Genomic DNA, 17500 nt, shown 5'->3' with positions numbered 1-17500 from the left:
TTATTTCTTGTGCAGTCAAAAACAAAAACTAGAAAAAGGTAACAAAAACAAATGACTCAATACGCCATTCCACTGCACATTCTTGTTAGTTCAGCTGGAAACAGTTATTTTTGCACACGTCTTGTATATGCCGTTCTTTCTATTTTTCGCTGACTATGAATGTTCAATATTGCAAGCTGCAGAAGTAAGCACCTTGTATACTCTCTATCTGGACTCTTTCAATTAATAATGCACATGTCTAGGCATTCTCGTCATTCATTTTTTTCTGATCTAAACAGGTGCTGCTTTTCTCCGTTAAGTTTTCGTAAAATTCCGTAATGGAGATTTTCTGAAAAAGCCGCCGCAATATTTTTTTGTTGAAAAACAGAACGCCAAAAGAATAAAGACAATTCTACATACACTCCTCATTTGAAGACTCATTGGCTAAGTTTCTTACTATTGTTCATAGTTTTCCAAAGATTTTGACAATATACAGCTTCCATACTTATGAAAATAGCCTCGACTTCAGATTCTAAATTGCAGTCCAATTAATGCTGCAAAGCGCCACCTATGTAACTACAGTATACCTAAAAAATAAAATAAATAATATACCAATAATTATAACCATCGCCAGTTCATAAGAAAACAAGGACTCGATTAGGTTTACTTTCATTATTATTTTAACAGCTGTGCTCAGGGTTTTATGTTGAATATTTTGTCTGCCCTGTATCTTAGTTGCGTCATTATTAATATATTTCATCGATAAACGCTGAAACATATAACCTGACGATTCCTTTGGTGGATTACTGTATGCTGTATACGTCGTTTTATCCCCCTCATCCGGAAATAGAAATGTCAAATCGTTACTGGTGTGGACACAACAGAATCATTGATTGAGTGCCATATTTTCTAGTTTATTTGCTTGTCGGCGAAGATTCACCAGTATATATCTAACTTTTTCTCAGTAATAAAAAGGGTAAAGTTAAAGAGGTAAACAAATAATTCAGAACAGGAATGTGCTCAAGTATTCACAGCGATGGCAACATAAATAACTGTGTATGAACCCCTGGCACACTTCATTACTGTGAAGATTTATGTTAGTTTTACGACGTTCGTATTAAATTTTCATAAAAATATCTTAACTTTTTATAATAACAACAGAATGATTCATGTCAGTAACACTCAACCTATTACTTGATGTGGAAATAATAAAGAGCATCAAAATACCTGGAGTTAGAAAATATATTCAAAAAAGATATTTCTTTGACATTCATATGGCTATTATAATACTTTTTTTTATGCCAGATGAAAGTCAGGCTGGAATTATTTAGTCACAAAACCCTCACTTCATAGACCACTGATCGGAGATATTTTCAAATACTTCCTAATGAGTAACTGCTTGAGATTTCCAGGAACTGGAAAAACTTTGTTTACATCATTATATCTATACATCTATCCGTTTATCTGTCTATCTATATATTTACATACACACACACACATATATATATAATATATATTATATATATATATATGTATATATATATATATATATATATATATATATATATATATATATATATATTATATATATTAATATATTATGTTATATAGGTGTGTGTGTGTATGTGATTGTGGGTGTATAGAAAAAATGTACCACACAGATATAAACCTTGACTGGTTTCGTGTGTAGTTAAGATATTTTCTAGAGACGTGATACGTTGTAGTAGACATTTGTATGACATAAGCTAAGGGGGACAGTGCAAACAAACCTAGATATATTAAAAAAAAATAGCTTTTAACAAAAAGAGGAACTCTAACCTTATGACCGAGGTCAGTGTTCCATTAACAAATCTTATGTTTCCATGTGGGTGGACTCACGCCATTGCTATTAATTAGACATGAAAAATCGGATAAGATATGCACATGAAAACATAGCAGAGTTGGTCCTTGTAAGTCAAGTTAATTATGTTAGCAACTGGGCAGTCTTAATAGCAAAGAGGTGGCCCCCACCTGCATGAAAGATCCAGATTGTTTGTCGGGGCAATGACCTCGGTCACCATTTAAATGCTGGCGCTTCCTCCTGTCACGTGATAGCACTTTTTCATCTTCACTTTTTCACTGTAAAGTGTGGATGCATATGTGTGTGTGTGTATATATACAGTGAATATATATATATATATATATATATATATATATATATATATATATATATATATATATATATATATATATATACTATATATATATCATATATATATATATATAATATATATAATATATATATAAATATATATACAAATACATATTATACATACAAACATGCATATACATGTATATATACTTATATACATGTACGTATATGAGTATATATATAATGTATGTATGTATATATGCATATATAATTCGGATTTTTGTCAAACGATTAGAGACCCGAAACGATAAACAGATTTCACTTTTCAGACAAATGCAAATGTAATATAAACCTATCCATCCACGCCTGTTTACGCAGTTTACACATGAAATGGTGCCAGGGGGACATAAATCACAGATAAGCTCGCATAAAACTTTCGTGTGCATCTGTCTCTGCATAAAACATGGAGAAAGAGAGACTTTCTTTTGTCTTCATCCTAAACCTGCAAGAACGATGCCTCTTCATGGATTATGCACGTCTTCTGTGAAATGAAACTTGGCACGACGCTCGTCATGCCGACTGAGCATGCGCGGTTAACTCTGTTCACAGGGAGCCCACGGCTGATGGATTTCACATTCAAGCACGTGGGAAAATTTTTGGCAGGATACCTTTAGTTTGCATTTTATGCTGATCTTACTTCGGCCTCTGTTTCCCTCTACAGGTTCTGTTTCAAGTTTTATTGATGAGTTTAAAATATATATAACATATATATATATATATATATATATATATATATATATATATATATATATATATATGTAAATACAAATATATATATATATGTATATATATACACATATATATGTATATACAGTATATATATATATTATATATATATATATATATATAATCAGAAAGCTTAAACGTCCTTTAATATCAATTCACTCTACACTCCAGGTAATATGTTTCATATATGTTACGAAGAGATTTTAGGTGATAATAAGTCCGTCCGTAGGATCGAGTCAGCGACGGACGAGGAATCAAGGACTACAGTGACACACTAACCAGTCGGCCACAAGAGGTATAAATGAATACCATCTCCCATCAACCCACCCGTCGAACTCAGGTGTTTTGCGTTTGGAGATGATATCCACCCACCTCTGCCATGTTGACAGTGTAGTGCGTTTGTCGCACGTAGCCATATTATGACTATTTATCACATCACCGTGATTCATATACAATCAGAAAGCTACAAACGTCCTTTAATATCAATTCACTCTACCTCCCGGAAGTAATATATTTTCATATATGTTACCGAAGGGGAATTTTAGGTGATAATAAGTCCACCGTCCGTGGGATCGAACCAGCGACGGACGAGGAATCAGGACTACAGTGACACACTAACCAGTCGGCCACAAGAGAGGTATAAATGAATACCATCTCCCATCAACCCACCCGTCGAACTCAGGTGTTTTGCGTTTGGAGATGATATCCACCCACCTCTGCCATGTTGACCGTGTAGTGCGTTTGTCGCGACGTAACCATATTATGACTATTTATCACATCACCGTGATTCATATACAATCAAAAGCTACAAACGTCCTTTAATATCAATTCACTCTACCTCGGAAGTAATATATTTTCATATATGTTACCGAAGGGTTTTTAGGTGATAATAAGTCCACCGTCCGTGGGATCGAACCAGCGACGGACGAGGAATCAGGACTACAGTGACACACTAACCAGTCGGCCACAAGAGAGGTATAAATGAATACCATCTCCCATCAACCCACCCGTCGAACTCAGGTGTTTTGCGTTTGGAGATGATATCCACCCACCTCTGCCATGTTGACCGTGTAGTGCGTTTGTCGCACGTAGCCATATTATGACTATTTATCACATCACCGTGATTCATATACAATCAGAAAGCTACAAACGTCCTTTAATATCAATTCACTCTACCTCGGAAGTAATATATTTTCATATATGTTACGAAGGGAATTTTAGGTGATAATAAGTCCACCGTCCGTGGGATCGAACCAGCGACGGTTGGTGTGTCACTGTAGTCCTGATTCCTCGTCCGTCGCTGGTTCGATCCCACGACGGTGGACTTATTATCACCTAAAATTCCTTCGGCAACATATATGAAAATATATTACTTCGGAGGTAGAGTGAATTGGATATTAAAGGACGTTTGTAGCTTTCGATTGTATATGAATCACGGTGATGATGATAAATAGTCATAATATGGCTACGTATGACAAACGCACTACACGTCAACATGGCAGAGGTGGGTGGATATCATCTCCAAACGCAAAACACCTGAGTTCGACGGGTGGGTTGATGGGAGATGGTATTCATTTATACCTCTCTTGTGGCCGACTGGTTAGTGTGTCACTGTAGTCCTGATTCCTCGTCCGTCGCTGGTTCGATCCCACGGGACGGTGGACTTATTATCACCTAAAATTCCTTCGGTAACATATATGAAAATATATTACTCTGAGGTAGAGTGAATTGATATTAAAGGACGTTTGTAGCTTGATTGTATATGAATCACGGTGATGTGATAAATAGTCATAATATATACGTGCGACAAACGCACTACACGGTCAACATGGCAGAGGTGGGTGGATATCATCTCCAAACGCAAAACACCTGAGTTCGACGGGTGGGTTGATGGGAGATGGTATTCATTTATACCTCTCTTGTACCGACTGGTTAGTGTGTCACTGTAGTCCTGATTCCTCGTCCGTCGCTGGTTCGATCCCACGGGACGGTGGACTTATTATCACCTGTAATCTTCGGTAACATATATGAAAATATATTACTCCGAGGTAGAGTGAATTGATATTAAAGGACGTTTGTAGCTTTCGATTGTATATGAATCACGGTGATGATAAATAGTCATAATATGGCTACGTGCGACAAACGCAGACTTACACGGTCAACATGGCAGAGGTGGGTGGATATCATCTCCAAACGCAAAACACCTGAGTTCGACGGGTGGGGTTGATGGGAGATGGTATTCATTTATACCTCTCTGTGGCTGACTGGTTAGTGTGTCACTGTAGTCCTGATTCCTCGTCCGTCGCTGGTCTGATCCCACGGACGGTGGACTTATTATCACCTAAAAATTCCCTTCGGTAACATATATGAAAATATATTACTCTGAGTAAATAGAGTGAATTGGATATTAAAGGACGTTTGTAGCTCTGATTGTATATGAATCACGGTGATGTGATAAATAGTCATATATATATATATGTATATATATATATATATATATATATATATATATATATATATATATATATATATATATATATATGTATATATATATATATATATATATATATATATATATATATATATATAAATACAATATGTACATATATATATATATATATATATATATATATATATATATATATATATATATATATATATATATATATATATATAGTGTGTGTGTGTGTGTGTGCAGCGAGAAAGAACTAGAGAGAAAGTAAGCAGAGCCACGTCATTTCTTCACGAAAAGAGTAACATGTTCAAGGATGGATAAATCAAACAGAATATACGAACATCTGATAGTGTGACTCTTTCTCGTAAGCCGAAATAAATCGAACCGGCTTAAAATCAAGATTTTCGGGCATTCTTAATTCAACTAAAACTCCAGCGCCTTCCCCTTCAGCGATTATTATGTTTTGACTGCTGATGATGAGAAGTCTACGGTAATGGTTATTGTTTCATATTATGTATTCATTCCTTAATATGTCAATTATCCAAATCTTCGTATAATTGCAAATTAATAACTGCCATCAACATCCACAGAAGTAGGAGCAGGAAATGTCATTTTTCCTCCAGATTACGTCAACACGTGAACACTGGGAAGGCGCATTAGCCAAACTTGAAGATTTGTGTAATGGTTGCACTCGGAGCCCCACTCCGCAATGAACATATCATGCAATCCGGGGATCCATATCATTCACTAAAGAACCTCCCATTTTCATTCTCCACGTAAACCAGAGACGTCTAGAACGACCTCAGTCAGGAACCATTTGACGTCACGAGAACATTTCCGACCGTTGTCTAATGAAGTCGACGTTGCAAGACATTCAGACTGCTAATCAGCAATAAATTAGGGACGGAAAAGAGGGAGGTTAATGTAACATGTTGGAAAAGGAACGAATTCCAATTCCTTTCCCAGATAATTAAATGACCCGAGGTCATGCGAGGGAATCAAGCCTACGCGGCTTCGCGGCATTTTCTTAGTCATGAGAATTGGCCATGCTGCTCTAATTAAATTTCTTCTCTTGTGCTCTGCTATGGTGAGTCTTTTGTTATTAAATAAAATAATGGAATATATATAGTCTACAATAAACACCCATATAAGTATCAACGTACAAAACTCATATATATATATATATATATATATATATATATATATATATATATATATATATATATATATATATATATATATATATATATATAATATATATATATATCATATATATATATATATATATATATATATATATATATATATATATATATATACAATACAGTATATATACATGTATATATACCTACATAAATACATACATACATATATAATATATATATATATATATATATATATATATATATATATATGTAATTTTTTTATATATATATATATATATATATATATATATATATATATATATATATATATTTATATATATATATATATATATATATATATATATATATATATATATATATATATATATATATATATATTTTTTTTATATTTATACCTTATTACCACAGATACTATTCAGTACAGCCGACTTTCAACCTGGTACATATTTCACCTCCCTGATCTCAAAATGCACCATCGATTTATTTAGGAATATTAAACAAGGCCCAAACATCGGTATCCACATACACACACACACATATATACACAAACGTACACACTTGTTCTCTGTCATAATGTAGACATACTCCACCTATTTTGCTGTTGGCAGCAGTTAACACTGTAGGTTAGTTTATAATTTTGCGACATATAATTTGTAATGTAAATTCTGCGACTATTCCTCAGTCTCCTTTTGAAGTATAAACATGTTATGTGTAGCATTAGTGACATTAATCATGCATATGGATGACCACGTGTGACACACTAAGCATTCAGTTGTCGTGGTCGAAATTCGCTCTTATTTCTCATGGTAACTGAGTGATTAAGTCACTGTCATAATGTGCAACGCATGAAGACATAGGCTCCATGCTTTGTGAAGGTACGTGCATTCATTATATGTTAACTATTTCTTCCTCTGGGTGTAAGATCTTCTCAAGTTGTGATGAATTTGAAATATATATATATATATATATATATATATATATATATATATATATATATATATATATATATATATATATATATATATATATATATATATATATATATATATATATATATATATATATATGTTCTCTTCTATAAAAAACAGGAAACGGATGTTCATCAGTGTCTCTCTCGTATTATCCAGCGACTGTGTACCGAAATCGCTGGATAAGAAACGATATTCATATATATATATATATATATATATATATATATATATATATATAAATATATATATATATATAAATATATATATATATATATATATATGTATGTATATATATATATATATATATATATATATATATATATATATGTATGTATGTATGTATGTATGTATGTATGTATGTATATATATATATATATATATATATATATATATATATATATATATATGTATGTATGTATGTATGTATGTATATATGTATGTATATATATATATATATATATATATATATATATATATATATATATATACTTATGTGTCTGTGTGTTTGTATGTAAGTATCCTGATACAGTTTTGCTTCAATTGAACGCATGTTGTATTTCCTGAAGCGCTTCCATTAAGCATCAGTTAAGGAACCTGAGCGTCCATCATTCGCCCAAGTAATACAGACACAGATTAGGGGCTGTCCAGAAAGAGTAAATCCTTTCGCCGGATCGACGAGCGCTCCTAACGAAAAGAGGATGAAGAAGAAATCCATTAAGGCAGAAAACTGTCTCTTGCCGAAAGACGACCCAACAACAGCTCACCAGACTCGGAAAATAAACCGCTCTTCCTCTTCCCTCCCCCCGCTCTCCCTCTCCCTTTGCCACGCCATCAACCCTCCTCCCCCTCTTCCTGGGAAACTAAACCCCTAGCACATCCTAGCACCCAGATAACCCTCTCCCATACTCCCCGCCTCCCCGCACCAATTGCACGCTGGCAGAGCCCATTGTGTTCTTCCCTTATTGATAGAAAGAGATTGCGACTGGGCGTTGATCCTGTTTTCGTGTTCCGAACCACAATTTCTCCCGAAGATGCTGCTACGGAGGGCCTGATTGAGGGAGAACATTCCATTTGGAAGGTGGGTGGGGTGGGCAACGATTACTTCTTTTCCGCCTTAATTTCACTGAGAGAGAGAGAGAGAGAGAGAGAGAGAGAGAGAGAGAGAGAGAGAGAGAGAGAGGAAAAGACAAAGAAAAGCTGCACAGCAATAAGCAATATACTTGCATGGGTACATGTAACCTTAGCCACTAAGTGCCTCATACATGCATACAAATACACAACGATTCACATACATATACACAAATATCTAATAAGTGTCTGATCACACCTCTTACTAAAAAGTATTTCAGTTTGTGTTGATTATATAATATATATATATATATATATATATATATATATATATATATATATATATATATATATATATATATATATATATATTATATTTATATATTTATATATTTATATATTTATATATATATATATATATATATATATATATATATATATATATATATATATATATATATATACTTTACTCCTTTACTTTATAATTGAACTCTATCGTACCATCTGACCAAAAATATAGTTCAGAAAATTTTCATTTCCAAGAGAAATAAAAATGCAGGCTGCTAAGTCCAGTTGCTGTATATGAGATATTTATGCCTGACTTATTCATATGACAGCTTTATTAGAAGACAAAAATTATCTTAAAATGAACACATGTACAAGAAAAGTTTTAAACTCTCGAAAGCAGAAACTAGGAACTTGGTGAATAAACGGGTTCCATGGCGACAAAGGCCGAAAAATGCTCTTTATATTCGTCTGGCATGATTGTCACAGTGATAACTGGTCAGCGGATAAAAATACCTGTGATTTTCGGTGAATTTTATAATAATAATTATAATAATAACAATAATATTTCGGTATTATTGTTATCATCATCAGCACTGCAATTATTATTATTAGTAGTGACCACGCTGAAGGGAAATCTAATTACCTACATAATAATCTTTGACATTAATACACCCCAATACGTTCATTTTGAACGAAGGATTGATTGGTAACTATATTTATATATTAACTTACTGCTTAAAAACGAGTACAGAATAATGTTGATAAAACGGAAATATTAATAGGCCTAATTGTAGGCATGTTAAATCTTCTCTTGCAGCCATTCACTGCGTATCGCTCGAAACTAGAGCAAAAGAACGGAGAACAGTGATTTACCTCATTTTTTTTTTAGTTTGTATTCCGTATAGAGTACATAAAAACAAAAACAAGTAAAAATTGCGCCGAAGTTTCTCAGCTACGACCGGGCAGCGCTCAGTTGCTCCCCAGTTGCGGTCAAGTGAAGGTGCGTTGGCGAAGCCTCCGGAAAGCGCTGCCAGACGTACGATCATGGCTTAACCTTAAATAAAATAAAAAAAAAAAATGAGGCTAGAAGGCTGCAATTTGGTGATGACTGGAGGGTGGATGATCAACATACCAATTTGCAGCCCTCTAGCCTCAGTAGTTTTTAAGGTCTGAGGGCGGACAAAAAAGTGCGGACGGACAGACAAATAGAGAATCTCAATAGTTTTCTTTACAGAAAACTAAAATTCTAACAATAATTTATAAATTATGATGCTGATAAATGAAAGTTAATTCGTAACGGTGCATTCTGCGGTGCCTGGTGGCTTCCGTGATAGAGTGCAAAATTTTAATTGGCTCAAAAATATTAGAGTTCAGGATTTCAGTTGCAAGAAGTACCGCTCAATTCTACAGAAAGTACTAAAGCTAGAAAAGAAAATCTTGCCGCGAAAGATCTGCAATGCAAAGTACATAAATGCGCTTCGGAATATTAGATTTTATGGATATCAATTTCATTTCTTGAATGCAGCATCTTCAGATACAATAATTAATTATATATATATATATATATATATATATATATATATATATATATATATATATATATATATTATATATATATATATATATATATATATATATATATATATACATATGTGTGTGTATGTGTGTATATATATATACAATATATATATATGTATATATATATATATATATATATATATATATATATATATATATATATATATATATATATACATTGTTTAATGTATGTGTGCGTCTGTACATATATATATATATATATATATATATATATATATATATATATATATATATATATATATATATATATATATCAAGCATTCTTTCTCCCCAATCTCTTTCTCTCTGCTCCTTGTTTAACTGGAAACGGTCGTTTCTCTTCCCACCTCCTATTCTGCTTCCTCTAACATTCTTCTTTTACAAGTTTATGCATTCATCTATTTCACGCCTATTCCCCCTCTCCCTCGCCCTCGTTGCGTTGTCCAATATTTCCTCCTTCAGTTTTCATTAATTTTTCTTTATACCTGGTATTCATTTTCCCGGGAGAATTCCTCCACTCTCTCTCGAGGTATTCTACCAATTTCATTTTCTTTTCCCCCCCTCTCTCATATGCATACGTGCAATGGGTAATCAGCATTTCACCAGTTCGTTCTTTGATTCACCATTTTCTATTTTTTTTTTTTTTTTTGCGTCTGTATTAGTATCGTGTTATTAATTCCCAAACGCGTTTGTGTATGCCTGAGTATCACTTGACGTGTTCACTGTTTCTGTTTGTGCTTTTGTTTTCAAGAGCTCTACTCTTTTCTGTTTGTTTCTGCTCATTTTGTTCAACGTTCAACGAATTTCTATTTCCCTTGTCACCATTTTTATTACCACTCGCTCTCCCTTACTCCTCTGTTTTTCCTCTGTATATTACCACGTGCAATTCTTCCAACGTCATCACTTTAACAATATTCCCTCTCTTTCCCCTCTCTCCCTTTCTCTCCTTTCTTCCTCTCTCTCTCTCTCATTCTCTCCTTTCTCCTGTCTCTCTCTCTCTCTCTGCACTTAGTATAATGACCTTACACAATTATAACCATTGTCTCGTTCCCGTTCCCCTATATAAATCTATCCGTTCTTCATTTACTCCTATTACCTTATCATCCCATTTTCTTCCTCCTCTGTTATTGCCTTTTCCCTTCCTCACCAAGTCTTTAATGTCTCTGTTATTGTTCGGTTTATGTCGCCTTTCCTTCTGGTTTGCTTGTTTACTAGTTTTGAATTGTGTGTGTGTGTGTGTATATGTATATATATATATATATATATATATATATATATATATATATATATATATATATATATATACATGTGTATATATATATGTGTATGTCTGTATATATGTATATTATGTATATACATATATATATTATATAAATATATATTTATATATAGTATATATATATATATATATATATATATATATATATATATATATATATATATATATATATATACTGTATATATATATATATATATATATATATATATATATATATATATATATATATATATATATAATGAAACCAAGAGAAAATATGATAGGGATAAAATACAAAATATTAGTTTCTTATTTTCTTGAATATTAGTCCATAATCTATCAGTTTTTAGTTCAATAACACGGAAAAGTCGAATCATCCAGCCAACCTAGACTTTTTCTGGTGCTAACAATGTAACGTGTGAAACATTATAGGGACTTAACTCTCTATTACTCAACTGAAAATACGATTAACACGGAAAATCCTTTTATTTTTTTATATATAATGCTTAAGTAATGAGTTATTTTACGTAATATCGCAAGACAAGGGCATCATCATACATGATCCCCTCGTAGCCTCTTGCCAAAACAATTAATGAGAATCGGGAGGCGAGTGACAATCGACCCGAGACGTTCGCGCGCTCCCTTAATAAGCCTCGACTGAGCAGGAAACGTTAACCCAAACGGGGGAGTTCCGCCTCCTCCGACCGACGGAAAATCACATTCATAAGTAAAGACTGGTCCTGAATAGCTTCCCGAGTAAGCTCTTGAAACTCCAAATAGGATACGAAGCCACAAAGAGGATTAGGATTTCTCGACAGACCCCTTATTGTGACGTCAAGACAGTAAGCCGGTTGGCAAAACGTAAGACTACATTAGAATCTGTTGGCCTCACTCATTTTGCGGTCGGGGTTTCTAACTGGAATTGCCGTCGCAGAGTGACTTCATTTGAGGTGATGTCCTTGAGAAATGGGATTTTATTCCGGGTCGCGTGTGACTTCATTAGAGGAAGTTTCCGTTGAGAAATGGGAACTGCTAGGTAGCAGTGCGCTTGAGTAAGTCTCATTAAGTATTGGGATTTGACTTATGATAATGACTATGTGTATTTGTTTGGGGCTCTGATTTTTTAGCAAAGGGATTTCATAGGATTTCATATATGGTATGTAACGACGCATGTGTCTTTTTTTGCACAGTTTTATAACATTTCTTTTACGGTGGCGACTTCGTTCGTGGAGCTGTTTTAGAGAGCTATGGCTTATTCATGGCGAAATGTTCCTTCCTTGAGGAACCGTTTTGATTAATAGGTTTACGGACTACTTTTTCCAATGGTTTATGTACTTCGCTTTAAGAAATGTTTTTGAATAAAAAGAATTAAATATTTCACTCAAGATAACAACTACCTTCGGCTGAGGAACTGTCTCAAGTAAAAGCGTTGTGTTACATTTCATTGTAGGTGGTATGATAATCCAGTTGAGGAACTGTTTTCAAGTAATGAAATTTAATAGGATTCCGTTAATGAAAATGTGTGAATAATTTTAAGGATACTTTTTCGAGCAACCGCATTTTGTTTAACGCATTTTATTCATGGTGATACGTGCTTTCATTTAAACTTTTCTAAACTGTAATTATTGCAGCACTTAGATGTTATGTTACATCATTCTTAAAACTGCTTATGAGGAATGGTGCATTCTGTTAATACTAACTGCCATTTCTTGAATGTGAAAGAATTTAAATACATACTCATAATTATATTTAAAGCTAAATGCCATTTCTTGAATGTGAAAGAATTTAAATACATACTCGTTATATTTAAAGACAATCTTGATATAAAGAAATCTTACTCTATATGAAAATTATCAAAACTGGATAAAAAAAAAAAAAAAAAAACTGTCTATCTAATGTTCAAAAGACTTTGTTCTCCTCTAGCGACAAAATTTTCTTCATCACTCAAATTTTTTTTTTAATGAAGCCAAACCAAAAGTTATCGGTGCATTTTCCTTTAATTAAAAAAAAGTTCTTGGTTTATCCATAAACGACATTATTTTTTTAAGATATCTCCTTTTGTGTTATAATTGTTACAGACTTCTAATTAAGAAAGATGGCGAAGGCAAAATTTTTATAACAAATACAATAATCTCTACCATAAACGAGATATACAAATTATTTTTAAAGATATCTCCTTTTGTTTTATAACAGGTACAGACTTCTAATTAAGAAAGATGGCGAAGGCAAAAGTTTTATAACAAATGCAATAATCTCTACGTAAACTCAATGACGATATACATATATACATAGGCAGTTTTTTTTTTATCCAGTTTTGATAATTTTCATATAGAGTAAGATTTCTTTATATCAAGATGGTCTTTACATATAACGAGTATGTATTTAAATTCTTTCACATTCAAGAAATGGAATTTAGCTTTAATTATAATTATGAGTAGGTATTTAAATTCCTTCACATTCAAGAAATGGCAGTTAGTATTAACAGAGTACACCATTCCTTTGTGTATGCTACCACAAACCGATATGTCTGAAAAAAAAAAAAGCTTCCAGCTCCAAAAACAAAGCCACATGAAATAAATGAAGATGCCAAAACGAAAATGCCTATTTCCCATAACAATGACTTCCTGCGGCTAGCGTGTCATCCCCGTTTTCAATCCATCATGCACGCCTGAATGAGAGGGATTTCCATGGCAATCATTTTCGCCAGGATCATCATCCATCCTATAAATGAAGACAGAAGTATAATCAACCATGTCAGCTACTCTGCCTCGCGGGAAGGGTAACCCACACATCAGTTGCGTCGAGGCTTCTGTCTCAGATCGACGCTGGGATAGACGGTATAGGAATGGAATATAGAGTTTAGGCCGAAGGCAAGCACTGGGACCTACGAGGTCATTCAGCGCTGGAAAGGAAATTTGAGAGTAGGTAGGTTTGAAAGGTGTAACAGGAAGAAAACCTCGCAGCTGCACTATGAAATAATCGTTAGGAGAGGGTGGATAGCAAGATGGAAGAATATGAATGGAGGTACAGTAAAAGGAACTAAAGGGGTTGCAGCTAGGGGCCGAAGGGACGCTGCGAAGAACCTCTAGTAATGCCTACAGAGCATCGCGTGAGGTGCACTGACGGCACTAGATGATACAGGTCTCGTAAGGATGTCTGTACCGAGTGACCCACATTTATTTGCAGAACGTAAGCTGCGTATGATCGTGCTCGTTTGACATATCCTTAACGAGCGCGAGTTACTATATATATATATATTTTGCACCAATGCAAAAATTCCTATTACCTTCGGGCTCAAAACTTGGCGGCAGGATGCGAAAATGTATCAGAAAACGTTTTCCTTCGGGGACACCACCTTTAGAGGGCTTCGTCCGGTATCAAAATGATTGAATATTGAAAGGTGCCCGGTTTTAGGGGGAAGTTCCTTTTCAACTTTCTGAACTATTTACGTTTTCAGTTAATATTCATAAAATTTTTTTTTTAATAAATGCTTTCATTTGTGGTTGTGATCTTTGAGACTAGTTGTCTAAGAACAATTTTTACCTTTTTTCTGAACTTAATTTATCAAATACAATGCCAAATTATTTTTGGAAATCGGGAAACGCTTTCTTCTGGCAAAAGTCAAGTTTTTACTATAAAAATTACCCTTTTTTTTTAACTGAATTGATCAAATACAACGAAAAGGCGTTTTCTGGAAATGGGGAACCGCTTTTTCTTAGGGTAAAATTAAAAGTTTTTACTAAAACGTTACCTTTTTTTTTTAAGGGAATTTATCAAATACAACGCCATGGTATATTTTGGAATATTTACTCTAAAAACAGCATTTTTCGACACTGACATCTTTGTGTGTAAAATCAATGAATGATTTCCTCCTCTCTCTCTCTCTCCCTCTCCACCAGACCGCCTTGAGCGACGAACGCAAGGTGACGCTCCGAACAGTCAGCCTCCAGTCATCTGGCAAGTACAAGTGTGAGGTGTCAGCAGATGCTCCCTCCTTCCACACGGAGTCCAAGAGCGCTGAGATGCTCGTCGTAGGTAAGATAAGAATTCCACATTTTTTACTTCGACTCTTTGCAAAAATTTTGCTCTGCATTCTACTTGTATATTTTTTTATTTCCTTGTCCAAGAGCGCTGAGAGATTGGAATTGATGCATGTTAGAAGAGATATATATATATATATATATATATATATATATATATATATATATATATATATATATATATATATATATATATACATATGTGTATATATATATGTATATAATACATAATATATAATATAAACATATATATATATAATTATATATATATATATATATATATATATATATATATACTGTGTGTGTGTGTGTATGTGTGTGTGTGTGTGTGTGTGTGTGTGTGTGTGTGTGTGTGTGGTGGGTGTGGCTGTGTATATAATTAAATTTTTATTTCTGAATTATTTCTGAATTTTTGTTATGATTATTTCCCTCTATTGTTCCATGAATCTAATTTTTATGCCCGTGATCACCAAGACACTCGACGTAGATGAAATATAACTGCGTATCTGAACCCTCCGTATACTTTCCTAATTTATCTCAATGAAGATTTATCGAATGATATATCGTTTTGTTTTGACCTTCTAATTTTGAACATGGTATCTCAGGCAATGAGGTATTTCTTGTTTTCTTTCTTTCGCGTAAGAATGAAATAATTTTGTTGTTTTTACTTGTTCTTTTTCAAACATGCAACACTATGTAGGTAATCATACTTGTGACTGTCTATTTCTTTCATTTTCATGACAGAGATCCTCTGAAATGTAAAAGTATACTTTAATAATTACCTTATTTGAATAGCAATGGTCTCCCTTATAATTAGTTTTACGTATTACTTTCAAACTTTTCCTCTTTTGTATATTAGTAATAACATCTTCCTTTGGTGCCTTTTTGCATGTTATTACACGATATATGAAACAAAGTTCTGATAATTTGTTTATACACCTTTATGTTATAATTTATTTTTATATTTTAAATGTTTTTCATATAATAAATCTGCCTTACTTATGACTGCATGCGTTTCACATGGCATGCTTTGCTTAACTCACTCCATTATAAGGCACCGAGTTTTTTTGCCACTTAATTATTTCGTCAAAACCTTTATTGATTTAAAGTTTTTTTTGTGTGTGTTCTACCTGTAATCGATGTGATTTTATATCATGAAAAATTAATTTAAGTTCCAAGTTTATTAATATTTTAGTGAAAAATCACCCAATTTTATAGATTCTTTGTATGTGGAAAAGGGCAACTGAGAGTAAATTATAAAGGTGGTAACATCAAAGGAATAACATTTATACTGTATTGGGAAAAGTATAATTAACGGTTATATACGAGAGATTTTACAAATACCCAAGATGACTTGAAAAAATCAGCATGACAAGTTTTCGTCAATACTAAATGATGCAGATTACACAAAAAGGATGATAAATGCAACAAGAATAAAAAAAGTTAGATAACTTTTATGATGAGAAGGATAGGGAAATCGATAATAATTAAACAGATACGTTTCCACTAGTAAATTTTCACACGCGATTGTAAGAAATGTATTTAGACTAAGACATATAGAAAACAATAAATAGTTCTGAGGTAGACGTGGTTTCATTGCTAAGGTGAATGGGAGAGGCAAGTCCAGTGCTCCCATCTGGCTTAATAAAGAGGAGCGTTTACAGAAGAGCAGAAATTAGCTGAAGTTGCGTAATGTGCATAGGACGAAAAATCGTAAGAAATGAAGACATTAAACCAACAAACTGCTCACGGTCATGAGTGTACAGATATAAGTCATAAC

At 33.3% G+C, this 17500-nt stretch overlaps 1 pseudogene; it reads left to right on the top strand.

Moving 5' to 3' along the window:
* The window catches only part of LOC136835720 (cell adhesion molecule 2-like), a 161443-nt pseudogene that overhangs the window by 107699 nt on the left and 36244 nt on the right, over positions 1 to 17500 (top strand).

Source organism: Macrobrachium rosenbergii, chromosome 55 (assembly GCF_040412425.1).
Source record: "Macrobrachium rosenbergii isolate ZJJX-2024 chromosome 55, ASM4041242v1, whole genome shotgun sequence".
NCBI classification, from domain to species: domain Eukaryota; kingdom Metazoa; phylum Arthropoda; class Malacostraca; order Decapoda; family Palaemonidae; genus Macrobrachium; species Macrobrachium rosenbergii.
This window is presented reverse-complemented; position numbering and strand designations above follow the sequence as displayed.